We start from the raw sequence: 17,503 nt of genomic DNA on the forward strand, positions 1-17,503 counted from the left end.
ATAGATTGAGTAGACTGGGTCTTTCCTTGTTGGAATTCAGAAGGATGAGGGGTGATCTTTTAGAAACATTTAAAATAATGAAAGGGATAGACAAGATAGAGGCAGAGAGGTTGTTTCCACTGGTCAGAGAGACTAGAACTATGGGGCACAACCTCAAAATATGGGGGAGCCAATTTAAAACTGAGTTGAGAAGGAATTTCTTCTCCCAGAGGGTTGTGAATCTGTGGATTTCTCTGCCCAAGGAAGCAGTTGGGGCTAGCTCATTGAATGTATTCAATTAAAGATAGATAGATTTTTAACCAATAAGGGAATTAAGGGTTACGGGGAGCGGGCAGGTAACTGGAGCTGAGTCCACGGCCAGATCAGCCATGATCTTGTTGCATGGCGGAGCAGGCTCGAGGGGCTAGATGGCCTACTCCTGTTCCTAATTCTTATGTTCTTATGTTCTTATGCTTGACAAATCTTCTGGAATTTTTTGAGGATGTTTCCAGTAAAGTGGACAAGGGAGAACCAGTTGATGTGGTATATTTGGACTTTCAGAAGGCTTTCGACAAGGTCCCACACAAGAGATTAATGTGCAAAGTTAAAGCACATGGGAATGGGGTTAGTGTGCTGACATGGATTGAGAACTGGTTGTCAGACAGGAAGCAAAGAGTAGGAGTAAATGGGTACTTTTCAGAATGGCAGGCAGTGACTAGTGGGGTACCGCAAGGTTCTGTGCTGGGGCCTCAGCTGTTTACATTGTACATTAATGATTTAGACGAGGGGATTATATGTAGTATCTCCAAATTTGCAGATGACACTAAGTTGGGTGGCAGTGTGAGCTGTGAGGAGGATGCTATGAGGCTGCAGAGTGACTTGGATAGGTTAGGTGAGTGGGCAAATGCATGGCAGATGAAGTATAATGTGGATAAATGTGAGGTTATCCACTTTGGTGGTAAAAACAGAGAGACAGACTATTATCTGAATGGTGACAGATTAGGAAAAGGAGAGGTGCAACGAGACCTGGGTGTCATGGTACATCAGTCATTGAAGGTTGGCACGCAGGTACAACAGGCGGTTAAGAAAGCAAATGGCATGTTGGCCTTCATAGCGAGGGGATTTGAATACAGGGGCAGGGAGGTGTTACTACAGTTGTACATGGCCTTGGTGTGGCCACACCTGGAATATTGTGTACAGTTTTGGTCTCCTAACTTGAGGAAGGACATTCTTGCTATTGAGGGAGTGCAGCGAAGGTTCACCAAACTGATTCTCGGGATGGCGGGACTGACATATCAAGAAAGACTGGATCAACTGAGCTTGTATTCACTGGAGTTCAGAAGAATGAGAGGGGACCTCATAGAAACGTTTAAAATTCTGACGGGTTTAGACAGGTTGGATGCAGGAAGAATGTTCCCAATGTTGGGGAAGTCCAGAACCAGGGGTCACAGTCTAAGGATAGGGGTAAGCCATTTAGGACCGAGATGAGGAGAAACTTCTTCACCCAGAGAGTGGTGAACCTGTGGAATTCTCTACCACAGAAAGTAGTTGAGGCCAATTCACTAAGTATATTCAAAAGGGAGTTAGATGAAGTCCTTACTACTAGGGGGATCAAGGGGTATGGCGAGAAAGCAGGAAGGGGGTACTGAATGTGCATGTTCAGCCATGAACTCATTGAATGGCGGTGCAGGCTAGAAGGGCCGAATGGCCTACTCCTGCACCTATTTTCTATTTTCTATGTTTATGTTTCTCTGAGGGGGCTTGACAAGGTGGATGCAGAGAGGATGTTTCCACTGATGCGGGAGACTAGAACTAGAGAGCATGATAGAATAAGGGGCCACCCATTTAAAACAGAGATGAGGAGAAATTCTTTCTCTCAGTGGGTTGTAAATCTGTGTAATTCGCTGCCTCAGAGAGCTGTGGAAGCTGGGACATTGAATAGATTTAAGACAGAAAAAGACAGTTTCTTAAACTATAAGGGGATAAGGGGTTATGGGGAGCGGGCAGGGAAGTGGAGCTGAGTCCATGATCAGATCAGCCATGATCTTATTGAATGGCGGAGTAGGCTCGAGGGGCCGTATGGCCTACTCCTGCTCCTATTTTTTATGTACTTATGTTCTTATTAGTCACTGATTAATTTCTACTGGCTCTGTGTAAGTTTGTGGAAGTGTTTGGAGGTTTCCAGAATTGTTTGAAGTTGGTGAGTTGGCAGGGTGTGGTGCTGCAAATGGAGAAGGCCTCGCTTCTGACTTCAAGGGTTCAGGTCAGACCACTTGCTCCCAGTCCTGGGTGCAATAGTTGTCATCTCCTTGGCCTGCAGCATAACAGGGAGATGGAGCCGAGGCAGCGAAGAAGAGGACAAGCTGCTCACAGAGGGAGGACGAGAAGCCTTTCAGCAGGAAGCCTTATCCCCCCCACCCACATCCAGGGTCTTCCGAGAGCAAATCTCTTACCTGAGCCAGGAGCAGTGTGTGAGGCGTCTGCACGTTACAAAGGTGCTCACAGAACTCTGCCACCTCCTGCAACCAGGCCTGCAGCCTCACTCCAGGGCAAGAACAGCACTGCCAGTGGATGTGAAGGTGACCGTGGCCCTGAATTTCTTCATGTTGTGATCCTTCCAGGCCAGAGCAGGTGCCATCTGTAACATCGCCCAGTCTGCCGTCTACTGCTGCATAAGAGAACATAAGTACATAAGAAATAGGAACAGGAGTAGGCCATACGGCCCCTCGAGCCTGCTCCGCCATTCAATAAAATCATGGCTGATCTGATCATGGACTCAGCTCCACTTCCCTGCCCACTCCCCATAACCCTTTATACCCTTATCGATTAAGAAACTGTCTATTTCTGTCTTAAATTTATTCAATGTCCCAGCATCCACAGCTCTCTGAGGCAGCAAATTCTACAGATTTACAACCCTCTGGGAGGAAATTTCTCCTCATCTCTGTTTTAAATGGGCGGCCCTTTATTCTAAGATTATGCTCTCTAGTTCTAGTCTCCCCCATCAGTGGAAACATCCTCTTTGCATCCACCTTGTCAAGCCCCCTCATAATCTTATACGTTTCGATAAGATCACCTCTCATTCGTCTGAATTCCAATGTGTCGAGACCCAAACTACTCCACCTTTCCTCATAAGTCAACCCCCTCATCCCTGGAATCAACCTAGTGAACCTTCTCTGAACTGCCTCCAAAGCAAGTATATCCTTTTGTAAATATGGAAGCCAAAACTGCACGCAGTATTCCAGGTGTGGCCTCACCAATACCTTATATAGCTGTAGCGAGACTTCCCTGCTTTTATACTCCATCCCCACGATACCATTGGCCTTCCTGATCACTTGCTGTACCTGCATACCATCCTTTTGTGACAAATGCTCTTTATGCCAGGAGAGGGGACTTCTTTGTCCTCTCTCTCTGATCAGAGAGAAGCAGGTAAAGCATGCACATGGCTTTGCCAGTATAGCGAGCTTCCTCATGGTGCAGGGTGCCATCGACTGCACGCATATGGCTTTATGGGTGCTGCATCTAAGTGTTGAAATCTACCGCAACCGCAAATGTTTCTACTCACTGAATGTGCAGTTGGTCTGCGACCATGCTCAGAATATCATGATGGTGAATGCCCGATATCTTGGCAGCAGTCAAAAAAAAATTAATTTTGTGCCAGCCTGCTGTTTCCTCAGTATTTGAGCCATCACATCAAACCAGTGGCTTGGTGCTGGGCAACAAGGGCTTTCCCTTGACCACCTGGCTCATGACTCTGCTCCGCAACCCAACCACATGTGGCCAGCATGTGTACAATGAGAGCCATGCTGCCACATGAAACATGATAGAGCAGACCATTGAGGTGCTAAAGTATTTGGTACCACTGCATTGACTACTCTGGAGGAGCCCTATAGTACTCACCAGGGGGCGTCTCAAGATTCATCATGGTCTGCTGCATGCTCCACAACTTCGCCATCATGAGGGCACAGCCCTTGCCACAGGGCATGCAGCGACCAGTTGAGGAGGAGGAGGAGGAAGAGGATCAGGAGGAGGAGGAGGAGGAAGTGAGAAAGTAGGAGGAGGAAGCGGAAGAAGAGGAAGCGGAAGGGAGCAGGCAACAGTGACAGCCCCTTTCTGTCCGGGCTGTCTGTGATTAACTAATCCAACTGCAGTTCCAGTGAACACAACTGCAATTCCACATTCATCAAGTCCTACTCCTTACCATCCCTCTGATAGGAGCCCTCACAGCATCCTCTAGGCCACGATGTTGAAATGAAAGCCAACACAAAACAAACATTCCAATCCAAATTTGTACATCAAGCCATCCAATATTACATAAAAAGTCAACTAGTCACCCTTGTGCATTCCCATAGTGCCTGTCTTCCATGTGTCCTTGCCTGTCCCAGTGCTCCTTCAAACTGCTACCCCAGTGATTGTAGCATGGCTGGTGGAAGGCTCAGTGAGGGAGACTGCCCATGGCCTTGCAGGACAACATCAAGCAGTTCTGGGCCTAGAAGGCTCGGCTGTAGACTGTAACTCCTCGGCATAGGTGGCAGCAGTCTGGGCTTGTTGGATGACAATAACAGCTAGGACACTGGCGGAGTGGCAGTGGTGAGAGTACAAATGCTGTCAACCTGAGAATGGACAGCAGGGTGGTGCTCTACGGAGCCAATGTCACTCCTCGAGGGCAGCGCCTCAGTAATTCTAGTAATCTGTTGGAGAATCGACTGCTGACCTATTATGCCATTCTGCAAGCTGCACTGGTAAACACAACCATGATGGGAACAGTCTGAGCTTGCGAGGCAGCAAGCTGAGCCTGCATGAGAGCAGTCTGAGCTTCCACTGCAGCACTCAGATGTTGGGACGCTTCCACCTGTGCTGCAATGGAAGCTGAGATACTGTCCATCAGATCATGCATCATAATTGGGTCCACAAGTGCGCTAATGGAGTTCACCATCAATTCCATGCTGTAAATCATGGGCTCCAAGCTTGGCACAAAGCCCTGTGCAAGGTTGGTGATGGACTCCTCCATGCTCTGTGACATTGTACTCAGGCTTTCTGGCAGGCTTGCCAATGCACTAAGCAGTTTTTTTTATTCGTTCCTGGGATGAGGGCATTGCTGTCAAGGCCAGCATTTATTGCCAATCCCTAATTGATCTTGAGATGGTGGTGGTGCGCCACCTTCTTGAACTGCTGCAGTCCTGGTGGTGAAGGTATTCCTACAGTGCTGTCACACCAGCAGCAGGTCAGCACCATAAAAGGCGAGCGATGAGTGGCTGTGGAAACCAGCATGGTGCCGTACCACTTCAGGGAGCAGTGCGAACTGATGCAAGAGGGCGACAGCAGTGAAGAGGGCGACTGGATTGGACGTCACCATAATCCAGGTCGCAGATGGGAGCGTGGGCAGGTACAGCAGGAGCAGCGAGGTCGGGGCGAAGGAGTGACGCGAGATTGTAGAGCAATGTTATTGGGGCCCAGGGGGGGCGTGAGTTTGGGACTCAGCAGAGGCGAGGGCCCTGGGGCTGCATGGACCAGCCCACACTGCAATATGTGTGTGTACTAGGTCCATGCAGCAGAGCTGGTCTCCAGTCATCTTGGTTAATCCTTGCCACTGGACCAAGACCTAGCCCTATCAAGCCCATGTAGTGACTGGTGTGCAATGGCCACCACATGTTAAAATTCCACGCACAGGCATCTTCCACCCTTCAACATTTAGTTCGGGACCTGGAATATCAGGTCCTTCATTGAAACACCTATGATCCCTTTTTAGTGTGGAAGCAAGTCATCCTCGATACGAGGGACCACCTAAGAAGAAGAACAGTGCTGTTAGGGAGTCCCAGGATTTTGATTCAGCGACAATGAAGGAATGGCACAATATTTCCAAGTCAGAATTATGTGTAACTTGGAGGAGCATTTGGAAGCGATGTTGTTCCCATGTGCCTGCTGCTCTTGTCCTTCTCGGTGGTAGAGGTCGCGGGTTTGGGAGGTGCTGCCGAAGAAACCTTGGCGAGTTGCTGCAGTGCATCTTGTAGATGATACACACTGCAGCCAAGGTGTGCCAGTGGTGGAGGGTGTGAAAGTTGAGGTGGTGGATAGGGTGCCAATGAAGCAGGCTGTTTTGTTCTTGATGGTGTTGCCCCTCTTAAGTGCTGTTGGAGCTGCACTCATCCAGGCAAGTGGAGAGCATTCCATCACACTCCTGACTTGTGCCTTGCAGATGGTGGAAAGGCTTTGGGGAGTCAGGAGGTGAGACACTCGCCACAGAATACACAGCCTCTGACCTGCTCTTGTAGCCATAGTATTTATGTGGCTGCTCCAGTTAGATTTCTGGTCACTGGTTGATGCTGGGGGATTCAGCAATGGTAATGCCATTGAATGCCAAGAAGCGGTGATTAGACTCTCGCTTGTTGGACATAGTCATTACCTGGCACTTGTGTGGTGCAAAGGTTACTTGCCACTAATCAGCCCAAGCCTGAATATATTCGGGCATGGACTGCTTCTATATCTGAGGAGTTGCGAATTGAACTGAATACTGGGCATTCATTACTTTGCTGATGATTGAGAGTAGACTGATGGGGCGGTAATTGGCTGGATTGGAATTGTACTGCTTTTTGTGGACAGGACATACATGGGTAGTTTTCCACATTGTTGGGTAGATGTCGTTTTGTAGCTGTACTGGAACAACTTGACTAAAAGCGCGGCTAGTTCTGGAGCACAAGTCTTCAACACGACAGCTGGGATGTTGTCAGGGCCTATAGCCTTTGCTGTATCCAGTGCGCTCAGCCATTTCTTGATATCACATGGAGTGGGGAACTCAGGAGGAGGCCGATATGGATCAGCCACTTGGCACTTCTGGCTGAAGATGGTTGCAAACGCTTCAGCCTTGACTTTTGAACTCACGTGCTGGGCTCCATCATGATTGAGGATAGAGATATTCCTGGAGTGTCCTCCTCCCGTTAGTTGTATAATTGTCCACCACCATTCACGACTGCATGTGGCAGGACTGTAGAGCTTTGATCTGATCCGTTAATTGTGGGATCACTTAGCTCTGTCTATAGCATGCTGCTTCCACTGTTTAGCATGCATGTAGTCCTTTGCTGCAGCCTCCCCAGCTTGGCAAATAATTTTAACAGCCTGGTGCTGTTCCTGGCATGTTCTTCTGCACTCCTCATTGAACGAGGGTTAGTCCCCTGGCTTGATGGTAATGGTAGAGTGAGGGATATACTGGGCCATGTGGTTACAGATTGTGGTGGAATACAATTCTGCTGCTGCTGATGGCCCACAGCGCCTCATGGATGCCCAGTATTGAGCTGCTAGATTTGTTCTGAATCTATCCCATTTCATCATCAACATAGGCAGTCCCTCGGAGTCGAGGATGACTTGCTGCCACACTAAAAATGAGTTCTCAGGTGATTGAAGAGTCCGATGCAGGACCTATAGTCTCTGTCACAGGTGGGGCAAATGGTGGTTGAAGGAACGGGTAGGTGGGGCCAACATCCCCAGCATTGAAGCACTGACCACACTTGATCAGCTCCACTGGGCAGGCCACATAGTTCGCATGCCAGACACGAGACTCCCAAAGCAAGTGCTCTACTTGGAACTCATCTATGGCAAACGAGCCAAAGGTGGGCAGTGGAAACTTTACAGGGACACCCTCAAAGCCTCCCTGATAAAGTGCAACATCCCCACTGACACCTGGGAGTCCCTGGCTAAAGACCATCCTAAGTGGAGGAAGTGCATCCGGGAGGGCGCTGAGCTCCTCGAGTCTCGTCGCCGAGAGCATTTAGAAATCAAGCACAGGCAGCGGAAAGAGCGTGTGGCAGACCAGACTCCCCTCCCACCCTTTCCTTGAATGACTATCTGTCCTATCTATGATAGAGACTGTGGTTCTCGTACTGAACTGTACAGCCACCTAAGAACTCATGCTAAGAGTGGAAGCAAGTCTTCCTCAATTCCGAGGGACTGCCTATGATGATGATGAAGGATGAGGTGGGATGCCTCGGTTGTCACGCGCTCCTTTCGCTGTCGACGCTTGGCTTCAGCTTGCTCTAGGTGAAGTGACTCAAGGTGTTCAGCACCTTCCCGGATGCTTTTCCTCCACTTTGGGCTGTCTTGGACGAGGGATTCACAGGTGTCGGTGGGGATGTTAAATTTTTTCAAGGAGGCTTTGAGGAGGTCCTTGATGCGTTTCATCTGCCCACCTGGGGCTCATTTGCCCTGTCGGAGCTCTTACTTTGGGTGTCTCGTGTCAGGCATATGGACGATGTGACCCATCCAGCGGAGCTGATCGAGCGCGGTCAGTGCTTTGATGCTGGGGAAGTTGGTCTGATTGAGGACACTGATGTTGGTGCACCTATCCTGCCTGTGGATTTGCAGGATCTTGCAGAGGCAGCTTTAGTGGTGCTTCTCCAGTGTTTTGAGATGTCTGTTGTATATAGTCCATGTCTCTGAGCCATACAGGAGAGCGGGTATCACCATTGCTCTATAGACCATGAGCTTAGTGCCGGTTTGAGATCCTGGTCTTCACTCTCTTCCTCAGGCGACCGAAGGTTGCACTGGTGCACAGAAGGTGGTGTTGGACCTTGTCGTCGATGTCTGCCCTTGTTGACAGTAGACTCCTGAGGTATGGAAAATGATCCACGTTGTCCAGGGCCTCGTCGTCGATTTTGATAACCGGGGGGCAGTGCTGTGTGGCGGGGGCAGGTTAATAGAAAACCTTTCTCTTATGAATGTTTAGTGTAAAGCCCATGCTCTCATTTGCCTCAGTGAAGGTGTTGACGAAGGCTTGGAGTTCGGCCTCCGAGTGTGCGCAGCCTATCCCATTTAGCACGGTAATAGTGCAACACGTCACGAAGGAGGGTGTCCTCAGTGTGAAAACGAGCTTTCGTCTCCACAAGAACTGTGGATTGGTCACTGCCTCCAATGCTGTTATGGACAGATGCATCTGCGACAGGTAGATTGGTGAGGACGAGGTCAAGTAGGTTTTTCCCTCGTGTTGGTTCTCTCACCACCTGCCGCAGTCCTAGTCTGGCAGCTGTGTCCCAGCTGGAGCCCACTGCTGACTGTTCAGCCACTCAGCAGCACGTTCATCACTGGGCTGAATGCCACAATCATGTTAATGAGCAGGCAGCATGAAGTTCATGTGCTGCTTGCATTCCTTTCAACGCATGCAGGGTGATCACGCATCGTGATCCCTGCTTCCGTTTTCGGGGGCAAACCAATTTCGAGGCCAATGGCTTTGGTTTTCCCAATATTTAGTTGGAAGAAACTGTAAATAACCAAAGGCCTGCACTTGGATAGGTCAGAGGAGGTCTGTCTTTGCCACTTCTGTTTTCCAATACAAGCTGCTACAGATTTGTGCTGAGCATTGCCAGTAGATTTGCAGGATCTTGCTGAAGCAGCATTGGTGGTACTTCTCCAGTGTTTTGAGGTGCCTGCTGTATATAGTCCATGTCTCTGAGCCATATAGAAGGGCGGGTGTCACCACTTCTTTGTAGACCATGAGCTTGGTGCCGGTTTGTGGTCTTGGTCTTCAAACACTCTCTTCCTCAGGCGACTGAAGGCAGCGCTGGTGCTCCATGCAACATTTGGATTGGGGCAGCTCATTCTGTAGGGGTGAAGGTATCACAGCAGAGATCAGGCATTGTGCAGTGCATTCAGCTGTTGGGAATATGAAAACTACTATATTGGCAAGTGGCAACACCGTCATCATTTTCCCTGTTGAAAGGAGGCATCAGTTGGACATTGTGTACAGCTTTCACCTTATGGCAGGGTTCTCTCAAATGCAAAGCACCTCACTTGGCACCAATGTGGGCATCAGGGCTCTTTATATCAACCCTAAGATTTGCATTCAATTAATATTCAGGTAATATCTCTGCACATTAGAATTTATTTTCTTATGGTTTCATTGTGTGGCAGTCCACATTCTCTGAATTATTTTAAGGAGAATGTCAGCAGCCACGACTTTTAGGAGACCAGGGCCATCCAAGGTGGCTGACCCCACTTAGAAAGCTATAAAAAACAAAAAAACAACTCAATCTTCAAGAAGATTGTGCCATGCAGATTAGGCACAACAAGTGTATACAATGGGTAATGCTTCTGTACAACCAAGATGGAGCAACTGTTCCCAAAATAGTTTTGTGCCATCATTGATGTGTCGGACAAGAAATTAATAATGGAGAACAGGGAAATGACAGAGATGTTGAACAAATATTTTGTATCGGTCTTCATGGTAGAAGACACTAAAAACATCCCAATAGTGGATAATCAAGGGGCTAAAGGGAGGGAGGAACTTAATACAATCACTATCACTAATGAAGTAGTACTAGGTAAAATAATGGGACGAAAGGTGGACAAGTCCCCTGAACCTGATGGCTTACATCCTAGGGTCTTAAGAGGCTGCAGAGATAGTGGATGCATTGATTGTAATCTACCAAAATTACCTGGATTCTAGGGCGGTCCCATTGGATTGGAAAACTGCAAATGTAGCACCCCTTTTTAAAAAAGGAGGCAGAAAAAAGCAGGAAACTATAGACCAGTTAGCCTAATATCTGTCGCTGGGAAAATGCTGGAGTCCATTATTAAGAAAGCAGTAACGGGACATTTGGAAAAGCACAATTCAATCAAGCAGAGTCAGCATGGTTTTATGAAAGGGAAATCATGTTTGACAAATTTGTTGGAGTTCTTTGAGGATGTAACGCGCAGGGTGGGTAAGTGGGAACCAGTGGATGTGGTGTATTTGGATTTCCAGAAGGCATTCAATAAGTTGCCACATAAAAGCTTACTGCACAAGATAAAAGCTCATGGGGTTGGGAGTAATATATTAGCATGGATACAGGATTGGTTAACTAACAGAAAACAGAGTCAGGATAAATGGGTCATTTTCTGGTTGGCAAACAGTGACTAGTGGAGTGCCACAGGGATCGGTGCTGGGTCCTCAACTATTTACAATCTATATTAATGACTTGGATGAAGGGACCAAGTGTAATGTAGCCAAGTTTGCTGATGATACAAAGATGGAAAAGAAAATTGTGAGGAGGACACAAAAAATCTGCAAAGAAATATAGACAGGCTAAGTGATGGGCAAAAATTTGGCAGATGGAGTATAATGTGGGAAAATGTGAGATTATCCATTTTGGCAGAAAAAATAGAAAAGCAAATTATAAATGAAATGGAGAAAAATTGCAAAGTGCTACAGTACAGAGAGACCTGCGGGTCCTTGTGCATGAAACACAAAAGTTTAGTATGCAGGTACAGCAAGTAATCAGGAAGGCAAATGGAATGTTGGCCTTTATTGCAAGGGGGATAGAGAAAATCCTGCTACAACTGTACAGGGTATTGGTGAGGCCACACCTGGAGTACTGCGTACAGTTTTGGTCTCCATATTTAAGGAAGGAAAAACTTGCATTGGAGGCTGTTCAGAGAAGGTTCACTAGGTTGATTCCGGAGATGAGGGGGTTGACTTATGAGGATAGTTTAAGTCGGTTGGGTCTATACACATTGGAGTTCAGAAGAATGAGAGGTGATCTTATTGAAACTTATAAGATAATGAGGGGGCTCGACAAGGTGGATGCAGAGAGGATATTTCCACTCATAGGGGAAACTAAAACTAGGGGACATAGTCTCAGAATAAGGGGCTGCCCATTTAAAACTGAGATGAGAAGAAATTTCTTCTCTGAGGGTTGTAAATCTGTAGAATTCTCTGCCCAGAGAGCTGTGGAGGCTGGGTCATTGAATATATTGAAGGCGGAGATAGACAGATTTTTGAGCGATAAGGGTGATGGGGAGTGGGCAGGGAAGTGGAGCCAAGTCCATGATCAGAGCAGCCATGATCATATTGAATGGCAGAGCGAGCTCGAGGGGCCAAATGGCCTACTCCTATTCCTATTTCTTATGTTCTTAAATGTGCATGAAACATTCCACATTTCTTCCTCATTTGCAGCCAGGTTCAAGATGGCTGGGTGATTGCATTGCCTTGGTTGGTAAATTCCCTCCATGCAACTAGCACTTTTACTTTCACAGGAGGGCTTCCTTCAAACCAAATGTGGCCACTCTCCTAAATCAGGAGCTCCAAATCATCAGCATTAAAGGCAGCAGTGTTGCCACAATGTGTCCATTGTGCCACTGAACTCCTCAGCCAAGTAAGCTACAAGCCAAGCTGTCTGGAGAAACTTTTCTTGTGCCTGTAGCCTGATGAAATTAGGGGGTAGGATTAGATTGCAGAATTTGCTGGGCCCACTCCCTGAGCTATTTTCTGTTATAATCCTAAGGACATGATTGTCATCATGATAGTCAGGCATATTCACATTAAGAACATATTCCATGATACATTTGTCTTATTCACACCCAAACACATATACACTTTGTGGTTGATTTCCTCAGTGCATATAGGTAAAAACAGGAGAATCAGCCTCCATGTGTGTGGTAGGATGTCTGATGGCTTATTTCTTTCCCCGGAGCCTCTTGTTTTCTATTTCAGCTGTTGACAAACTTTTTGTGCTGTCAAAACCTAGGTTTCCTTATATCATACCTGTGTTTAGAAATCAAAACAACTTGTTTTAGGAGAAACATAAAACTCACAGAGGATTAGGGAATCCAGATTGAGAGGAGTGGCATTTTAATTAAAGGAAAGTCCGCACTGAGGATGGGGCCAATCTAATAAAAAACATAATAGAAAAAGGTTGGCAGTGTAGGAGCCTTTCATATCACTTTCTGCTGAGGCTACTCCAGTGTGCCTATAGAACATTTGTATCACTGCACAGGAAAGGGAAGATTTCCTCCCTTTGGTATTTGTAACAGAATCATAAATACAAGTATAAAGGAAACATTTACCATTTTGTTACAAATAGTGAACAGAAAGTCTTCCCCATATTTTTTAGGGTCCAATTACTTGAAGGCAAATTATGTTTTTGAAGTGAGACATTGCGTCCTTCAGGAATTAAGGGGTTAACAATGTAACTTGCACACTAGCAGCTGCTGAGACGGCACGTATGCATAAATCGCAGACACGCTTTAGCTAAAGTAAATCCCCTGAAATAACATCTGAAGCGCAAGCACGGGATGTGGTTTGTGGTGTCCAACTTGCAAATTAACACATGTCCCCAAGCAGCTACTGAGGAACATTTGTGTTACACCCATCTCACGGCAGAAGTATGTGTTTGTGTTGCATTTGTAAAACAATAATGCTTTTCTGTGTGAAAAATATTTTCAGCAGCAGGGCTGTTTTATGACACACCATGAAGAAATCAGAAGTTGTCTTAGTGCAGGATCCAAGTACTGTGAAACTTATTATATTGCTTTAAAGCCACTACACCTTCTTAGCCAGACCCTCGTATCGAGGATGACTTGCTTCCACACCAAAAAGGATGAGTTCACAGGTGTTTCAATGAAGGATCTGATATTCCAGGTCCCGAACTATATGTTGAAGGGTGGAAGATGCCGGTGCATGGATTTTTTTTAACGTGTGGTGGCCGTTGCACAACAGCCACCACACGGGCTTAGCAGAGCTAGGTCTTGGTCCAGTGGCAAGGATTAACCAAGACGACTGGAGACCAGCTCTGCTGCACGGACCTAGTGCGCACACATATCGCAATGTGGGCTTGCCCGTAATGCCCCAGGGCCCTTGCCTCAACTGGGCACCATCGGGCATACGAAACCATTCCTTCATTGTGGCTGGATCAAAATCCTGGAACTCCCTACCTAACAGCACTGTGGAAGTGCCTTCTTCTTCTTCTTAGGCAGTCTCTCGGAGTTGATGATGACTTGCTTCCACACTAAAGATGAGTCCTCAGATGACTGAAGAGTCCAATACGGGACCGACAGTCTCTGTCACAGGTGGGGCAAACGGTGGTTGGAGGAACAGGTAGGTGAGAGGCCTGGTTTGCCATGTGCTCCTTCTGCTATCGACACTTGCCTTCAGCTTGCTCTCGGCGAAGAGACCCGAGGTGTTCAGCGCCTTCCTGGATACTTTTCTTCCACTTTGGGTGGTCTTGGGCCAGGAATTCCCAGGTGTCGATGGGGATGTTGCACTTTTTCAAGGAGGCTTTGAGGGTGTCCTTGAAGCATTTCCTCTGCCCACCTGGGCCTCGCTTGCCGTGTCAGAGCTCCGATTAGAGCGCTTGTTTTGGGAGTCTCGTGTCAGGCAGGCGGACGATGTGGCCCATCCAACGGAGCTGATCAAGTGTGGTCAGTGCTTCGATGCTGGGGATGTTTTTAATCATTTATATTAATGGAATTGTGCTGTCCTAACAAATCAAGGGTGTGAGGGATATTGGTGCTGATTAAGCCAGCTGCACTTTTTGTACAATAATTTTGAATAGTTTCAAAGGAGCAACCCAGATAATGTCTTAAACTATTGAAAAGCAGAATCATTATGAAATGTATGGTAAATACAATGACCACCACTATGTTAATTTTGACACATTTTCAATTTGGAAGGCAATTTTTTGCAAGATATCCTGGCCCTGTAAATCCATAAGGATTCTACCAGTTATCCACTACAATTCTAGCAAGAGACCATTGGAAACCAATTATTTATACCATTTGCCTGGATAGTTTGTGACTGAATTCCTACCCTGACTTTGTAAAGAGTGCAAGAGATAAAAAAGAAAATGTATCTGGCAAGGTGCTGCAAGCATTCAGGGCATTTTATGCTACTGGAATCAAGAGACATTTTTGGACACCTAAATATAGGATGGTGGAGTTGAGCTAGAAGATTAGCCATAACATTCTTGAATGGCAGAGCAGGGTCGAGAGGCCATATGGCCTACTCCTGCTCCTATTTCTTATGTTCGTATGTTCTCAGACCCAAACAGTATGATGCAATAAAGTTATTCTCTGCTGCCACGACTCGACAAAGACCAGGTCATTTCTGTTCAGGAATGCTGCTGAGAGCTTGGGAATCATGGATCTGCAGTGCATCACAAAAACGTCTTAAATTAATTTATGTCTATAGATATTTTCAGTGCTACACTTTGTTCAATAGATTTGTTAGTCATCATTTTTGAATTGAAGGTTATTATTTTTCAACAAAAAAATACTTGCATTGCACAAGGAATAGGCAGACTTTTGGCGTGCTTTGTTTTTGTGCTCTTTCGTGAAATAATCTGGTTGCGCAGAAATTTAACAACCCAAACTAAGTATATAATAACAGATCTGTACTTTGATTTTACTAATCAAAGAGTAGGAAAGAAATTGGAACACAGAAGTGGAACCTAATATGGAAATCAAATGAAGAGCAGCAGTCTTTGTGTTTGAATACCCTCAAGTTCAAATATTCTCCCTTTTAGAACGGACTTCAATCTATTGCTTCATGCAGTGCAGTCATTTCCAACTGAAAAACTGCTTCATGGAAACATAGAAAATAGGTGCAGGAGTAGGCCATTCAGCCCTTCTAGCCTGCACCGCCATTCAATGAGTTCATGACTGAACATGCAACTTCAGTACCCCCTTCCAGCTTTCTCGCCATACCCCTTGATCCCCCTAGTAGTAAGGGCTTCATCTAACTCCCTTTTGAATATATTTAGTGAATTGGCCTCAACTACTTTCTGTGGTAGAGAATTCCACAGGTTCACCACTCTCTGGGTGAAGAAGTTTCTCCTCATCTCGGTCCTAAATGGCTTACCCCTTATCCTTAGACTGTGACCCCTGGTTCTGGACTTCCCCAACATTGGGAACATTCTTCCTGCATCTAACCTGTCTAAACCCGTCAGAATTTTAAACGTTTCTATGAGGTCCCCTCTCATTCTTCTGAACTCCAGTGAATACAAGCCCAGTTGATCCAGTCTTTCTTGATAGGTCAGTCCCACCATCCCGGGAATCAGTCTGGTGAATCTTCGCTGCACTCCCTCAATAGCAAGAATGTCCTTCCTCAAGTTAGGAGACCAAAACTGTACACAATACTCCAGGTGTGGCCTCACCAAGGCCACGTACAACTGTAGCAACACCTCCCTGCCCCTGTACTTAAATCTCCTCGCTATGAAGGCCAACATGCCATTTGCTTTCTTAACCGCCTGCTGTACCTGCATGCCAACCTTCAATGACTGATGTACCATGACACCCAGGTCTCATTGCACCTCCCCTTTTCCTAATCTGTCACCATTCAGATAATAGTCTGTCTCTCTGTTTTTACCACCAAAGTGGATAACCTTACATTTATCCACATTATACTTCATCTGCCATGCATTTGCCCACTCACTTAACCTATCCAAGTCACTCTGCAGCCTCATAGCATCCTCCTCGCAGCTCACACTGCCACCCAACTTAGTGTCATCCGCAAATTTGGAGATACGACATTTAATCCCCTCGTCTAAATCATTAATGTACAATGTAAACAGCTGGGGCCCCAGCACAGAACCTTGCGGTACCCCACTAGTCACTGCCTGCCATTCTGAAAAGTACCCATTTACTCCTACTCTTTGCTTCCTGTCTGACAATTCTCAATCCACGTTAGCACACTACCCCAAATCCCATGTGCTTTAACTTTGCACATTAATCTCTTGTGTGGAACCTCATCGAAAGCCTTCTGAAAGTCTAAATATACCACATCAACTGGTTCTCCCTTGTCCACTTTACTGGAAACATCCTCAAAAAATTCCAGAAGATTTGTCAAGCATGATTTCCCTTTCACAAATCCATGCTGACTTGGACCTATCATGTCACCTCTTTCCAAATGCGCTGCTATGACATCCTTAATAATTGATTCCATCATTTTACCCACTACTGAGGTCAGGCTGACCGGTCTATAATTCCCTGTTTTCTCTCTCCCTCCTTTTTTAAAAAGTGGGGTTACATTGGCTACCCTCCACTCCATAGGAACTGATCCAGAGTCAATGGAATGTTGGAAAATGACTGTCAATGCATCCGCTATTTCCAAGGCCACCTCCTTAAGTACTCTGGGATGCAGTCCATCAGCCCCTGGGGATTTATCGGCCTTCAATCCCATCAATTTCCCCAACACAATTTCCCGACTAATAAAGATTTCTCTCAGTTCCTCCTCCTTACTAGACCCTCTGACCCCTTTTATATCCGGAAGGTTGTTTGTGTCCTCCTTAGTGAATACCGAACCAAAGTACTTGTTCAATTGGTCTGCCCGTTATGACTTCCCCTGATTCTGACTGCAGGGGACCTACATTTGTCTTTACTAACCTTTTTCTCTTTACATATCTATAGAAACTTTTGCAATCTGCCTTAATGTTCCCTGCAAGCTTCTTCTCGTACTCCATTTTCCCTGCCCTAATCAAACCCTTTGTCCTCCTCTGCTGAGTTTTAAATTTCTCCAGTCCCCGGGTTTGCTGCTATTTCTGGCCAATTTGTATGCCACTTCCTTGGCTTTAATACTATCCCTGATTTCCCTTGATAGCCATGGTTGAGCCACCTTCCCTTTTTTATTTTTACACCAGACAGGAATGTATAATTGTTGTAGTTCATCCATGCGGTCTCTAAATGTCTGCCATTGCCCATCCACAGTCAACCCCTTCAGTATCATTCGCCAATCTATCCTAGCCAATTCACACCTCATACCTTCAAAGTTACCCTTCTTTAAGTTCTG

Source organism: Pristiophorus japonicus, chromosome 1 (assembly GCF_044704955.1).
Source record: "Pristiophorus japonicus isolate sPriJap1 chromosome 1, sPriJap1.hap1, whole genome shotgun sequence".
NCBI classification, from domain to species: Eukaryota; Metazoa; Chordata; class Chondrichthyes; family Pristiophoridae; genus Pristiophorus; species Pristiophorus japonicus.